At 40.6% G+C, this 13400-nt stretch overlaps 1 long non-coding RNA gene across 1 annotated transcript in view; it reads right to left on the bottom strand.

The window, feature by feature from the left end:
- Window positions 1-1318: 1318 nt before the first annotated feature.
- Window positions 1319-13400, bottom strand: part of LOC142656405 (uncharacterized) — a 73335-nt gene continuing 61253 nt past the window's right edge. The window contains exons 3-4 of the long non-coding RNA XR_012849672.1: window positions 1725-1800; window positions 1319-1618 (exon numbers count right to left, since the gene is read on the bottom strand). This is a non-coding gene — a long non-coding RNA (uncharacterized LOC142656405). The remainder of the gene's footprint in view (window positions 1619-1724; window positions 1801-13400) is intronic.

A 13400-nucleotide genomic window follows, 5' to 3' on the forward strand; every position in this document is an offset into this window, starting at 1 on the left:
TACACCTTGAGGTTCGCGGGACTCCAGAGGCACCAGCGGCTTCAAATACCTGTTTGCTGCTTTGCAATGGCATTTTAGCAGCTGCTCTCCTAATCCTATTAATTTGTCTGGCAGAAACTTTCCTCATTATGCCTTTATCTGAACTAACCCATCTGTGCTCTGAATCAGCCACAAATCTTTTCACAGTACGGTGATCACGCTTAAGTTTTCTTGAAATATCCAATGTTTTCATACCTTGTCCAAGATATTGCACTATTTCACGCTTTTCGGCAGCAGAGAGATCCTTTTTCTTTCCCATATTGCTTGAAACCTGTGGCCTGTTTAATAATGTGGAACGTCCTTTTTAAGTAGTTTTCCTTTGATTGGAAGAACACACCTGGCAAACTAATTATCACAGGTGTCTGAGATTGATTACAATGATCCAAAGAGCCCTAAGACACAATACCATCCATGAGTTTAATTGAAAAACTAATAATTAAATGTTTATGACACTTAAATCCAATGTGCATAATAATTTGGAACACGGTGTAATAGGCAGGGCTTCACAAACCCTGTCTCGCTTGAAATAATTTTTCTAACTTCCTCCGTTATTTACATATCGGTGCCGTTATATTTGGCGCCTGATATGTAAATAAGCCCCTGAACTGTCAATGGGGCATTTCTATCTAACTAAATGGCAAGGGCGCATGATGTCTTCGCTCTGACATTGTCCAATCAGCTATGGACAGTGTCAGGGCGACTTGCGCTGTGTTCCCTCCCGCGAGAACACACACAGACTGAGAGAGCGCTCTCTGCAGAACCACCAGTCTGTGTGTGTTCTCGCAGGAGGCAACACAGCGCAAGCTGCCCTGACACTGTCCATAGCTGATTGGACAGTGTCAGAGCGAAGACATCACGCCCCTTTGCCATTTAGTTAGATAGGAACGCCCCATTGACAGTTCAGGGGCTTATTTACATATCAGGTGCCAAATATAACGGCACCGATATGTAAATAACAGAGGAAGATAGGAAAAATTGTAAAGTGAGACAGTGTTTGTGAAGCCCTGACTATTACATTCTGCACTCAGCTGCTCATGTATGGGCAGGTGATAGGTTCTCTTTAAGCATTCTGGATAGGTAGCCACACAAGCTTGGATAGTTTATAGGAAATTACTGATACATACAAAAGTATTTATTTAGGATCGACATTTATTTATGGTGTATTTGGAATATTGTAATTGTTTTATTTGATTATTAAGAATAAACACAGTTTGGCCTCAAGCAGAAATAAAAAAAGAAACACTTTTTTTGTTTTTTAAGTTTTTAATAAATGGGGGATTACATTCCTTGAATGCTGGCGCAAAATAACACTGGAAATAAATTGGCTTTTCCAGTCAGGTTTCACCAACATCTGCAGCCTTCTTGCCATCATCAAAAGCCTCCCCAAGCCCTGCTGCTTTCATGAATAAAACAGCTGCCAATGGCAGTAGTGCTGGGTCAGCTTGGCTTTTTCCTGCTCTGACTGCCAATACCATTCAGGTTGAGAGTCCGGGGTTAGACAAATCCAAACAGCAACAGCAGGAGTCTTTAGAAAAACAGCAGTTTGTTCTTAGCCAAAGCCAGAAAGCAGGAATCATACCTGGTCCCAAGAAGATGAAATATGAGAAAAATCAAGGAGACAGCCCTTCGAAAATTGCAAGGAGAAACTAAGAATAGAGAGCCCTGTGTTGACAGAGTATAATTACCCAGAGGCAGCAGGACTGGGGTCTTCAAACCAGACACTGATCTCCTCTGCTTCCCTCCTCACGGGCAAAAAGGCGTCTGATAGGTGGAGAAAAAAAGCATTTTTATGTAATAAGATATATTGCAAAGTTTATTTTCTAGGATTGTACTATGGATTTATGGAAAAACTTTAAATGACAGGTACACCACTAGTGGGAGCGTACCTTTCAGATATTTATACAGCTTCCATTGAACTCAATCAAAAAATCCATATTCAATAAATACCCCCTAGTGATGGCTGAATTTTATCATTTATCTCTAACTGTGAAGAAAATCAAGAGTTTTGGAGACCTGTATCTGAAAAATGGAGTCCCACCTCTGAGACCAGCACCTATATAAAAAATGGTGGTCACTGACCACTGTCTTGTCTGGTTAGGTGGCTGCTGGCTGCCGATTCCAGGGGGGACTATGTGGAGAGGTGGCATGCGTCTATCAGACATTTATGGCATATCCTGTGGATATTCCATAACTGTGTGGGTTGGGAATACTGCTTTAAATATTTAGTGTTGCTGGTGAACAGAATTGTCAGAGTAGAAGATCACACCTACAATGGAAAAAAACTGTAGCAGTTTGTATAGAATAGCAGTCCAAAAGTATGTAATTCAAGTACTTACTATTAACTATATAAATAAATATTTAAATAAATCAATAAATAAGTAGAAATTCCTGTACAGTAGATAGGCCACCAAGGCTGATCTCCTAAAATCTGACTTCTTGATATTCTATATAGAGAGTATATTCCCACATGAAAACCTCTTGTCGTCTGACGTTAACAAAAATATCCATCCATTCCATTGTAGTTCTATGGAAATGATGGAAATTGTTGAAATGGGTTCTATTGTGAAACTATAAATAGGATCAGTAAAAATGAGGCTGCCAGGAAAGGAAACATACATTTGCATTTTCTGCCACATGGCTGCAGACAGCTCTCTTGGCATTGTGGACACCCTGGAATCATAAAAACGTCTTTGCTATTACAGCACATATTTAGCAACTTCCTGGAAGAATCAGCTTTTCCAACTATGATGCTGCTGTATGTTCTCAGCTTCCTATTATACAGACTTATAATATTACAGGGGTTATACAGAATAAAAAAAAAATGTCTGTCTTTTCCCAGAAACAGTGCCACATCCGTCACGTGTTCTGGGTGAGGTAATGAAGCTCAGCCCCATTCACTTCAATGGAGTTGAACTGCAATGCCAAACAAAACCCACTGACAAGAGTGGCAATGATTTTGGAAAAAACGGAGCCATTTTTTTCTAGTCTTGTATAACTGAAATAAGAATAACCCTGTCCTATGTGTCAGCTATATGTTCTGAAAGGCGATGGAACAGATGTAGGTTACTATATGTCAGTAGAATATTTATTATGGATATTATAAACCCGATTATAATTTATGAGAATAGTTATAGTATTCAATTTATATTATTTCATTATTCATTACCATTAAGTATTGACTGAAATTATATTATTCTTGAAATGATATGCTCTTTAAATCAACTTTCTGTGTATGCAAAATATCCGGGGTGTGATCCAGTTTCAGCATTACTCATGTCAAGGGATTACTGTGAATAATTACAAATCTCCTTCTCTGATTAGAACTTTAGCTGTGCCTAAGGCTCTGTTCACATTACGGTCATGGCTTATGTTCGTCACAACTTTAATGAATCTGTTTTTAAATGGGTTCCAAAGAATCCTGATGTACCCCATTGACTTAAAAAGGGGTCTGTCAGGTTTCCTCCATGGTTACGTTCTTTTTTTGCATCAAAATAGCGCTGCAGACCAAGCAATTCTGGCCTTAAATAATACTGAAACCCGTGAAGGAAACCTAGCTTCCCCTGACGAAGCTTTGGCGAAACGCGCGACTGGTGCGCGGCAGTGTATGTGGTTCTGGTCCTCCTCTGGTTCTGATAATTTTCTCTATTTATTTTCCTGTACTATGCATGCATTTCCCACTTTTGGTTTGATTATATGTATTTTCTTAGCACATCGTGTATTTGTATCTGTGTACCATGACACTTGGTCATTACTTAGATTATTTATGTCCACCACGAATTACCTGTGTTGGCATGCATTGATTAACTACATAGTTGTATGTTTTACATGAAGGACCTTCACACAGTTTTTTGTACCCATTGCACCTATCGTGCTTTATTCTTTCTCTTGGTTTATCTGTGAAGGTTGTACGCTCCATTTTATCATATTTGTATATTTTTTATCTTATTGTTCAATAAAGTGTTATTCCTCAATTGGTTCTCTTTAACGATGGATTCATATCCAAATCGGTTCAGAGTGTCTTCCACATGGATGAGTGGGTCCAGACAATGCCATGGAAAAATTCCCCAGACCATAACGCTGCCGCCACCAGCTTGTGTTCTACCAGCAATGGTTGCAGGGTATTTGTTCTCTGATGTTTCCCGCCTGACATGCCAACGTCCATCTGTTCGATGAAGCAGAAAACGAGACTCATCAGAGAAGGCAACCCATTGGCAATCATCGGTGGTCCAATTTCGATACTGCCCTGCAAATTGAAGCCTTTCACCTTTATTAGCATAGGAGCAGTGACCATCCGTCTTCTTTTGAGCTCTATATGCAGTAGGGTTCGCTGAACTGTTGTTTTAGACACACTTCTGGTAGTGACTCCTGGTTGATTTTCACGGTGAGCCGCTCTAATGTAGCGTGTCGTTCAGCCCTCGCTCACCTTCGTAGCCGACGTTCACCTCTCACATCAATGGCACGTGGTGCTCCGCAGTTTCCATGTCGGTTATTCCCAATAGTGCCATTTGTCTACTTGTTTGAGTAATACTGCTACCCTTGGCCCGAAAGCCAATAATCATCCCTTTATGCAACTCTGAAAAATCGCCCCTTTTACCCATGGCAACAACGAGTGATATGTGTTCAGATAGTCTATCACACACCTTATATACCCACCAAGCCAGCCCACGATATCACTTCCTTCATCGGCTACGCGCTGCCAATGTCGAAAGTAGGGGGTGGTCATAATAATGTGACTCGACTTTGTATATAGGCAAAAAAAAAAGTAATTGCTGGAGTGCTTCTTTAACTCCCATAGGGAGGGAGGAAAAGAAGGGGGGGGGGGGAAGGAAGATAGGAAGGAATTATATAGGAATTATATATATATATATATATATATATATATATATATATATATATATGTATATATATATATATATATATATATATATATATATATATACACACACTACCGTTCAAAAGTTTAGGGTCACTTAGAAATTTCCTTATTTTTGAAAGAAAAGCACAGTTTTTTTCAATGAAGATAACATTAAATTAATCAAAAATACACTCTATACATTGTTAATGTGCTAAATGACTATTCTAGTGTCTGGTTTTTAATTCAATATCTACATAGGTGTATAGAGGCCCATTTCCAGCAACCAACACTCCAGTGTTCTAATGGTACATTGTGTTTGCTGACTGTGTTAGAAGGCTAATGGATGATTAGAAAACACTTGAAAACCCTTGTGCAATTATGTTAGCACCGCTGTAAACAGTTTTGCTGTTTAGAGGAGCTATAAAACTGACCTTCCTTTGAGCTAGTTGAGAATCTGGAGCATTACATTTATGGATTCGATTAAACTCTCAAAATGGCTAGAAAAAGAGAGCTTTCATGTGAAACTCGACAGTCTATTCTTGTTCTTAGAAATGAAGGCTATTCCATGCAAGAAATTGCCAAGAAACTGAAGATTTCCTACAACGGTGTGTACTACTCCCTTCAGAGGACAGCACAAACAGGCTCTAACCAGAGTAGAAAGAGAAGTGGGAGGCCCCGCTGCACAACTGAGCAACAAGACAAGTACATTAGAGTCTCTAGTTTGAGAAATAGACGCCTCACAGGTCCTCAACTGGCAGCTTCATTAAATAGTACCCCCAAAACGCCAGTGTCAACGTCTACAGTGAAGAGGCGACTCCGGGATGCTGGCCTTCAGGGCAGAGTGGCAAAGAAAAAGCCATATCTGAGACTGGCTAATAAAAGGAAAAAATTAATATGGGCAAAAGCACACAGACATTGGACAGAGGAAGATTGGAAAAAAGTGTTATGGACAGACGAATCGAAGTTTGAGGTGTTTGGATCACACAGAAGAACATTTGTGAGACGCAGAACAACTGAAAAGATGCTGGAAGAGTGCCTGACGCCATCTGTCAAGCATGGTGGAGGTAATGTGATGGTCTGGGGTTGCTTTGGTGCTGTTAAAGTGGGAGATTTGTACAAGGTAAAATGGATTTTGAATAAGGATGGCCATCACTCCATTTTGCAACGCCATGGCATACCCTGTGGACAGTGCTTGATTGGAGCCAATTTCATCCTACAACAGGACAATGACCCAAAGCACACTTCCAAATTATGCAAGAACTATTTAGGGAAGAAGCAGGCAGCTGGTATTCTATCTGTAATGGAGTGGCCAGCGCAGTCACCAGATCTCAACCCCATAGAGCTGTTGTGGGAGCAGCTTGACCGTATGGTACGCAAGAAGTGCCCATCAAGCCAATCCAACTTGTGGGAGGGGCTTCTGGAAGCATGGGGTGACATTTCTCCCGATTACCTCAGCAAATTAACAGCTAGAATGCCAAAGGTCTGCAATGCTGTAATTGCTGCAAATGGAGCATTCTTTGACAAAAGCAAAGTTTGAAGGAGAAAATTATTATTTGAAATAAAAATCATTATTTCTAACCTTGTCAATGTCTTGACTATATTTTCTAGTCATTTTGAAACTCATTTGATAAATATAAGTGTGAGTTTTCATGGAAAACACAAAATTGTCTGGGTGACCCCAAACTTTTGAACGGTAGTGTATAGAGCACAGCATTGGTAAATACAGGAGATGGCTTTCTCATGTTGAAGTAAATATCAACCTAAGATCTACCTTTGGCAAAAAATGTAAAGATAAAAAGGGAAAACCTTCGTCCGAGATGTCAAATGATATAATTAATGTTTTCAGACTGTAATCTCAGACAACTGCTGATTTCTACATTGAATGGACTATATAGAGCCGATAAACCCCTTTGAGCATAGTCAGAAATGTCAATGTTTGAAAATCTTGGGCTACTCTCTATTGATTTCATTGGTGCAGTAGTATGAGAATTGGAAATTGCTGACTATGGCTGAATGCTGTGCCCCCTTTAGATTGGGAATTAGCATGAGTCCATGCAAACAGGCTACCCACAGATTCCGTCTAGTGACACGCCATTATGGATTTCCATTGTAAGAACAGATGAGTGGCTATATCAGGCACTCCAGCTATTTGTATTTAATCTATATTGCACATTATTCAGTACAGTCTTACATACTGTAAATGATAGGTATGTCTAATAGTCACTTTTTGTATTAGTATGAATTAAGTGTTCTATATATTTCCTGCATTATGCTCAGTGTAGATAATGTAAAGCTTATGACTGCAATGAATTGGACATTTTCAGAGTATCAGAGCTGTGTAGCATTGCCTGCAGTCACTAGTTGTAATTTGCAGGAAGAGAAAATACTGCATTGCACAGAAGTGGCATCTCTAGAATTCTAATTTTGTATTTCCACAAGACCAGGTTTTTGATACTACTCTTTAAAGAGTCCTGCCTGTGTGTTAAGCATAGGACATAATGGACAATATATATACCGCTGCAAGCAAATGTCATGCTTCTTTTCTCACAATGATTTATGAACATAGGATGTTTGCACTCTGGGATCCTGCCTCTGCACCAGAATAGAATTAGCATGCTTTAGAATAAACACCATTTTGGAAAGATTTGGCAAAAAATAACAACAACAAAATTTGAAAATGAAATCCGTATAAAACTTGGAAAGAATGTAATGGAAATATAATGTACACCAGTGGTCCCAGAACCAACTGGAAGCGTATCATATCCAGTGGCGAATCGACAGTACCCTTATGAATATATGGAATTCTATAGTGTAACATACATTGTGTTCAAATTTTATCCATGAGAGTTTCTACAAAATGAGCTGCAGGAGCAGGGAGATTGTCCTAGACTCGTCCTAGCTAATGGTTGCAAGGATGAGCCAGCTAGAACTCATGGAACGCAGGTTCATCCTCGCAGCCACTCACTAGGATGAGTGGCTGCGATACAAGCTTCCTGCTGCCCCCGTACATTTTGTAGCTGCTCTTACCAGCAAAATTCCTATACATTATATATTACTAAGAATCAGCGCATGAAGTGCTCTCATTTACAGTGAAGGAAATAAGTATTTGATCCCTTGCTGATTTTGTATGTTTGCCCACTGTCAAAGTCATGAACAGTCTAGAATTTTTAGGCTAGGTTAATTTTACCAGTGAGAGATAGATTATATTAAAAAAAAACAGAAAATCACAGAGTCAAAATTATATATATTTATTTGCATTGTGCACAGAGAAATAAGTATTTGATCCCCTACCAACCATTAAGAGTTCAGCCTCCTCCAGACCAGTTACACGCTCCAAATCAACTTGGTGCCTGCATTAACCCCTTAAGGACGCAGCCTAGTTTGGGCCTTAAGGCTCAGAGCCCATTTTTCAAATCTGACATATTTCACTTTATGTGGTAATAACGTCGGAATGCTTAAACCTATCCAAGCGATTCTGAGATTGTTTTCTCGTGACACTTTGGGCTTCATGTTCGTGGTAAAATTTGGTCGATATATTCAGTCTTTATTTGTGAAAAATTGCAAAATTTAGAGAAAATTTACAAAAAATAGCATTTTTCAGAATTTAAATGCATCTGCTTGAAAAACAGACGGTTATACCACCCAAAATAGTTACTAGTTCACATTTCCCATATGTCTACTTTAGATTGGCATCGTTTTTTGAACATTCTTTTATTTTTCTTGGACGTTACAAGGCTTAGAACATAAACAGAAATTTCTCATATTCTTAAGAAAATTTCAAAAGCCTTTTTTTGAAGGTGCCAGTTCAGTTCTGAAGTGGATTTGAGGGGCCTATGTATTAGAAACCCCCATAAAACACCCCATTTTAAAAACTAGACCCCTCAAAGTATTCAAAACAGCATATAGAAAGTTTTTTAACCCTTCAGGCATTTCACAGGAATTAAAGCAAAGTGGAAATTAAATTTGCAAATTTCATTTTTTCTGCTGAATTTCAATTTTATTCAATTTTTTTTTAGTAACAGAGAAGGTTTTACCAGAGAAACACTACTAAATATGTATTGTCCAGATTCTGCAGTTTTTAGAAATGTCCCACATGTGGCTCTAGTGCGCTCGTGGACTAAAACACAAGCCCTAGAAGCAAAGAAGCACCTAGTGCATTTTGAGGCCTCTTTTTTATTAGAATATATTTTAGGCAGCATGCCAGGTTTGAAGAGGCGTTGAGGTATCAAAACAATGGAAACCCACCAGAAGTGACCCCATTTTGGAAATTACACCCCTCAAGGAATTCATTTATGGTTTTTGTTATCATTTTGACCGCACAGTTTTTTCACAGCACCTATTTGAATTGGGCTGTGAAATGAAAAAAATTATATTTTTTCCAATAAGATGTCATTTTTGATCAAAATTTCTTATTTTCACAGGGAACAACATACCCCATTTGTTGCCCAATTTGTCCTTAGTGCGGCAATACCCCATTTGTGGTGATAAACTGCCGTTTGGGCCCATGGGAGGGCTCAGACGGAAAGGAGCGCTATGTGTTTGTTGGAGTCCAGATTTTGCTGGATTGGTTTTCGGGTGCCATGTTGCATTTGCAGAGCCCCAGAGGTATCAAAGCAATGGAAACCCAACCAGAAGTGACCCCATTTTGGAAACTACACCCCTCAAGGAATTCATTTATGGTTTTTGTTATCATTTTGACCGCACAGTTTTTTCACAGCACCTATTTGAATTGGGCTGTGAAATGAAAAAAATGATATTTTTTCCAATAAGATGTCATTTTTGATCAAAATTTCTTATTTTCACAAGGAACAACATACCCCATTTTGTTGCCCAATTTGTCCTTAGTGCGGCAATACCCCATTTGTGGTGATAAACTGCCCTTTGGGCCCATGGGAGGGCTCAGAAGGAAAGGACCACCTTTTGGCCTACTGGAGCTTTTCTGGTGCTAAGTCATGTGTGCAGAAGCCCCTGAGGTACCAGTACAGTTGAAACCCCCGAGAAGTGACCCCATTTTAAAAACTACACCCCTTAAGACATTCATCTAGAGGTGTAGTGAGCATTTTGACCCCACAGGTACTGTGTAAAAGATAATGCGCAGCAGATGGTGCAGTGTGAGATTTGCAATTTTATATATGTATATGCCATTTCAGTGTCCAATATAGTGTGCCCAGCATGCGCCACCGGAGATATACACCCCTTAAATTGTAATGTGGGTTCTCCTGGGTACGACAATACCCTACATGTGGCTGTTATCAGCTGCCTGGGCATACGGCAGGGCTCAGAAGGGAAAGATGAGGGGGGTAAGCTGTGCGGAGTGCATCAGGGTAAATTGAAAATCAAGGGATGTATGATACATTTTAAAACAATCTTTTATACAGAGCCCTGGTTTTTCGGGACACGTGTCACATTGGTATATTGTGTTCTTCCTTATCCCCCTTTATAGCAGACTCTGCACCTCTTTTGACTCTTTCCCTTTCCACCGGTTTGGGGACCTTCTCCTGGAAAGTGTTGCCCTGGTACGATGCGCCCCCCCTTCCTGGTCCCTAAAGATTAGATCTTGAAATTCCAGGAAAGTTCCCCTCTGGCCTGCACATCGACGTAGCACATACGCATTGTACAAAGCCATCTGTATGATGTGCCCGGCCAGCTTCTTATACTACACCGCATGGCGCTGTAGGGCTTCAGGACTTGATTTGACAAGTCCATCCCTCCCATGTACCTATTGTAGTCCAGGATGCAGTCTGGTTTGGGGGTGGCCTTTCCTTCATATATCCTAAACCTGTAGGTATACCCTGATGCACTCTCGCACAGCTTATACATCTTCACGCCATACCTTGCCCTCTTACCTGGCAGGTACTGGCGGAATTGAACCCTCCCTTTAAAATGTACCAGGGACTCATCAATAGAAAAACACTTCTCGGGGGTGTATGCTTGAGAAAACCGGGCACTGGAACGGTCTAATAGGGGTCTCCGTTTATACAAACGGTCAAAACTGGGGTCATCTCGGAGTGGGCACGGCTCATTATCAGTATAATGTAAGAAGCGAAGTATTGCCTCATTTATTTATTTTTTTAGGTTCCAGTTCAGTTCTGAAGTTGCTTTGAGGGGCCCATATATTAGAAACCCCTATCAAACACCCCATTTTAGAAACTAGACCCCTCAAAGTATTCACAACAGCATTTAGAAAGTTTATGAACCCTTTAGGTGTTTCACAGAAATTTAGAGCAAAGTAGAGGTGAAATTTACTCTTTTTATACCATTTTTTTTATAACACAAAAGGATTTATCAGAGAAACGCAACTCAATACTTATTGCCCAGATTCTGCAGTTTAGAGAAATATCCCACATGTTGCCCTCGGGCGGTAATGGACTGAAGCACCGGCCTCCGAAGCAAAGGAGCACCTAGCGGATTTTGAGCCCTCTTTTTTATTAGGCACCATGTCCGGTTTGAAGAGGTCTTGTGGTGCCAAAACATTGGAAACCCCCCAAAAGTGACCCCAATTTGGAAACTAGACCCCTTGAGGAATCCATTGTAGTTTTCTTGGGGTGCATGCGGCTTTTTGATCAGTTTTTATTCCATTTTTAGGTGGCGTGGTGACTAATAAACAGCAATTCTACTATTGTTTTTGTATACTTTTTTTTTTACAGCGTTCACCGTGCGCTATAAATGATATATTAACTTTATTCTGCGGGGCGATACGATCACGGCGATACCAGATGTTTATAGTTTTTTTTTATGTCTTATGGCGTTTGCACAATAAAATACGTTTTGTAAACAATCATTCACTTTTTGTGTTACCTTATTCTAAGAGCCATAACGTTTTTATTTTTCAATCAATAAAGCCGTGCGAGGACTTATTTTTTGCGTAACGAACTGTATTTTCCATCAGTACCATTTTTAGGTACATGCGACTTTTTGATCTCTTTTTATTCCATTTTTTGGGAGGTGAAGTGACCAAACAATTGTGATTGTGGTACGGTTTATTAATATTTTTTTTTACGGCGTTCACCGTGCGGGATAAATAACAAAATAATTTTGTAGTTCAGGCCGTTACGGACGCGGCGATACCAATTATGTATAGTTTATTTGTTTGTTTATATATTTTTATTAATAATAAAGGCCTGATAAGGGAAAAAGTGGGACTTTTACTTTTATTACTTTTAAAACTTTTATTTTCTTATTTTTACACATCTTTTTTTAACTTTTTTTTTACTTTATTACTTTGTCCCACTAGGGGACATGAGGGCAGGAGGCCCTGATCGCTATTCTAATACACTGCACTACATGCGTAGTGCAGTGTATTAGAACTGTCAGCTACTCACTGACAGCAAGCATAGTGGGTCCTGACGTTGTCAGGACCCACTAGGCTTCCGTCTATGGCATAGCCGGACGCCATTGTTTGGTGTCCGGTTGCCATAGTCACCATCGCCGGCCGCTATCGCGTAGCAGGCCGGCGATGGCAGCTTAACCCCTAAAAAGCCGCGATCTCTATAGAACGCGGCTTTTAAGGGGTTAATCAGCGGGGACACAGCGATCGGTCCCCGCTGTAGGAGCTGTGACAGCTGCTGAACAAGACAGCAGCGTCACAGCTCCTGTATGTGTCGGGAGGACGGCCGAAACGGCCGTTACTCCCGAGACGTACTATTACGGCATGGAGCGCGAACGATACAGCTGCCATGACGTAATAGTACGTCAAGGAGCGGGAAGGGGTTAAAGACAGCTGTCTTAAATGGTCACCTGTATAAAAGACTCCTGTCCACAGACTCAATTAATCAGTCTGACTCTGACCTCTACAACATGGGCAAGACCAAAGAGCTTTCTAAGGATGTCAGGGACAAGATCATAGACCTCCACAAGGCTGGAATGAGCTACAAAACCATAAGTAAGACGCTGGGTGAGAAGGAGACAACTGTTGGTGCAATAGTAAGAAAATGGAAGACATACAAAATGACTGTCAATCGATATCGATCTGGGGCTCCATGCAAAATCTCACCTCGTGGGGTATCCTTGATCCTGAGGAAGGTGAGAGCTCAGCCGAAAACTACACGGGGGGAACTTGTTAATGATCTCAAGGCAGCTGGGACCACAGTCACCAAGAAAACCATTGGTAACACATTACGCCGTAATGGATTAAAATCCTGCAGTGCCCGCAAGGTCCCCCTGCTCAAGAAGGCACATGTACAGGCCCGTCTGAAGTTTGCAAATGAACATCTGGATGATTCTGAGAGTGATTGGGAGAAGGTGCTGTGGTCAGATTAGACTAAAATTGAGCACTTTGGCATTAACTCAATTCGCCGTGTTTGGAGGAAGAGAAATGCTGCCTATGACCCAAAGAACACCGTCCCCACTGTCAAGCATGGAGGTGGAAACATTATGTTTCGGGGGTGTTTCTCTGCTAAGGGCACAGGACTACTTCACCGCATCAATGGGAGAATGGATGGAGCCATGTACCGTCAAATCCTGAGTGACAACCTCCTTCCCTCCACCAGGACATTAAAAATGGCTC

This window comes from Rhinoderma darwinii, chromosome 6 (genome assembly GCF_050947455.1).
Source record: "Rhinoderma darwinii isolate aRhiDar2 chromosome 6, aRhiDar2.hap1, whole genome shotgun sequence".
Taxonomy (NCBI): Eukaryota; Metazoa; Chordata; class Amphibia; order Anura; family Rhinodermatidae; genus Rhinoderma; species Rhinoderma darwinii.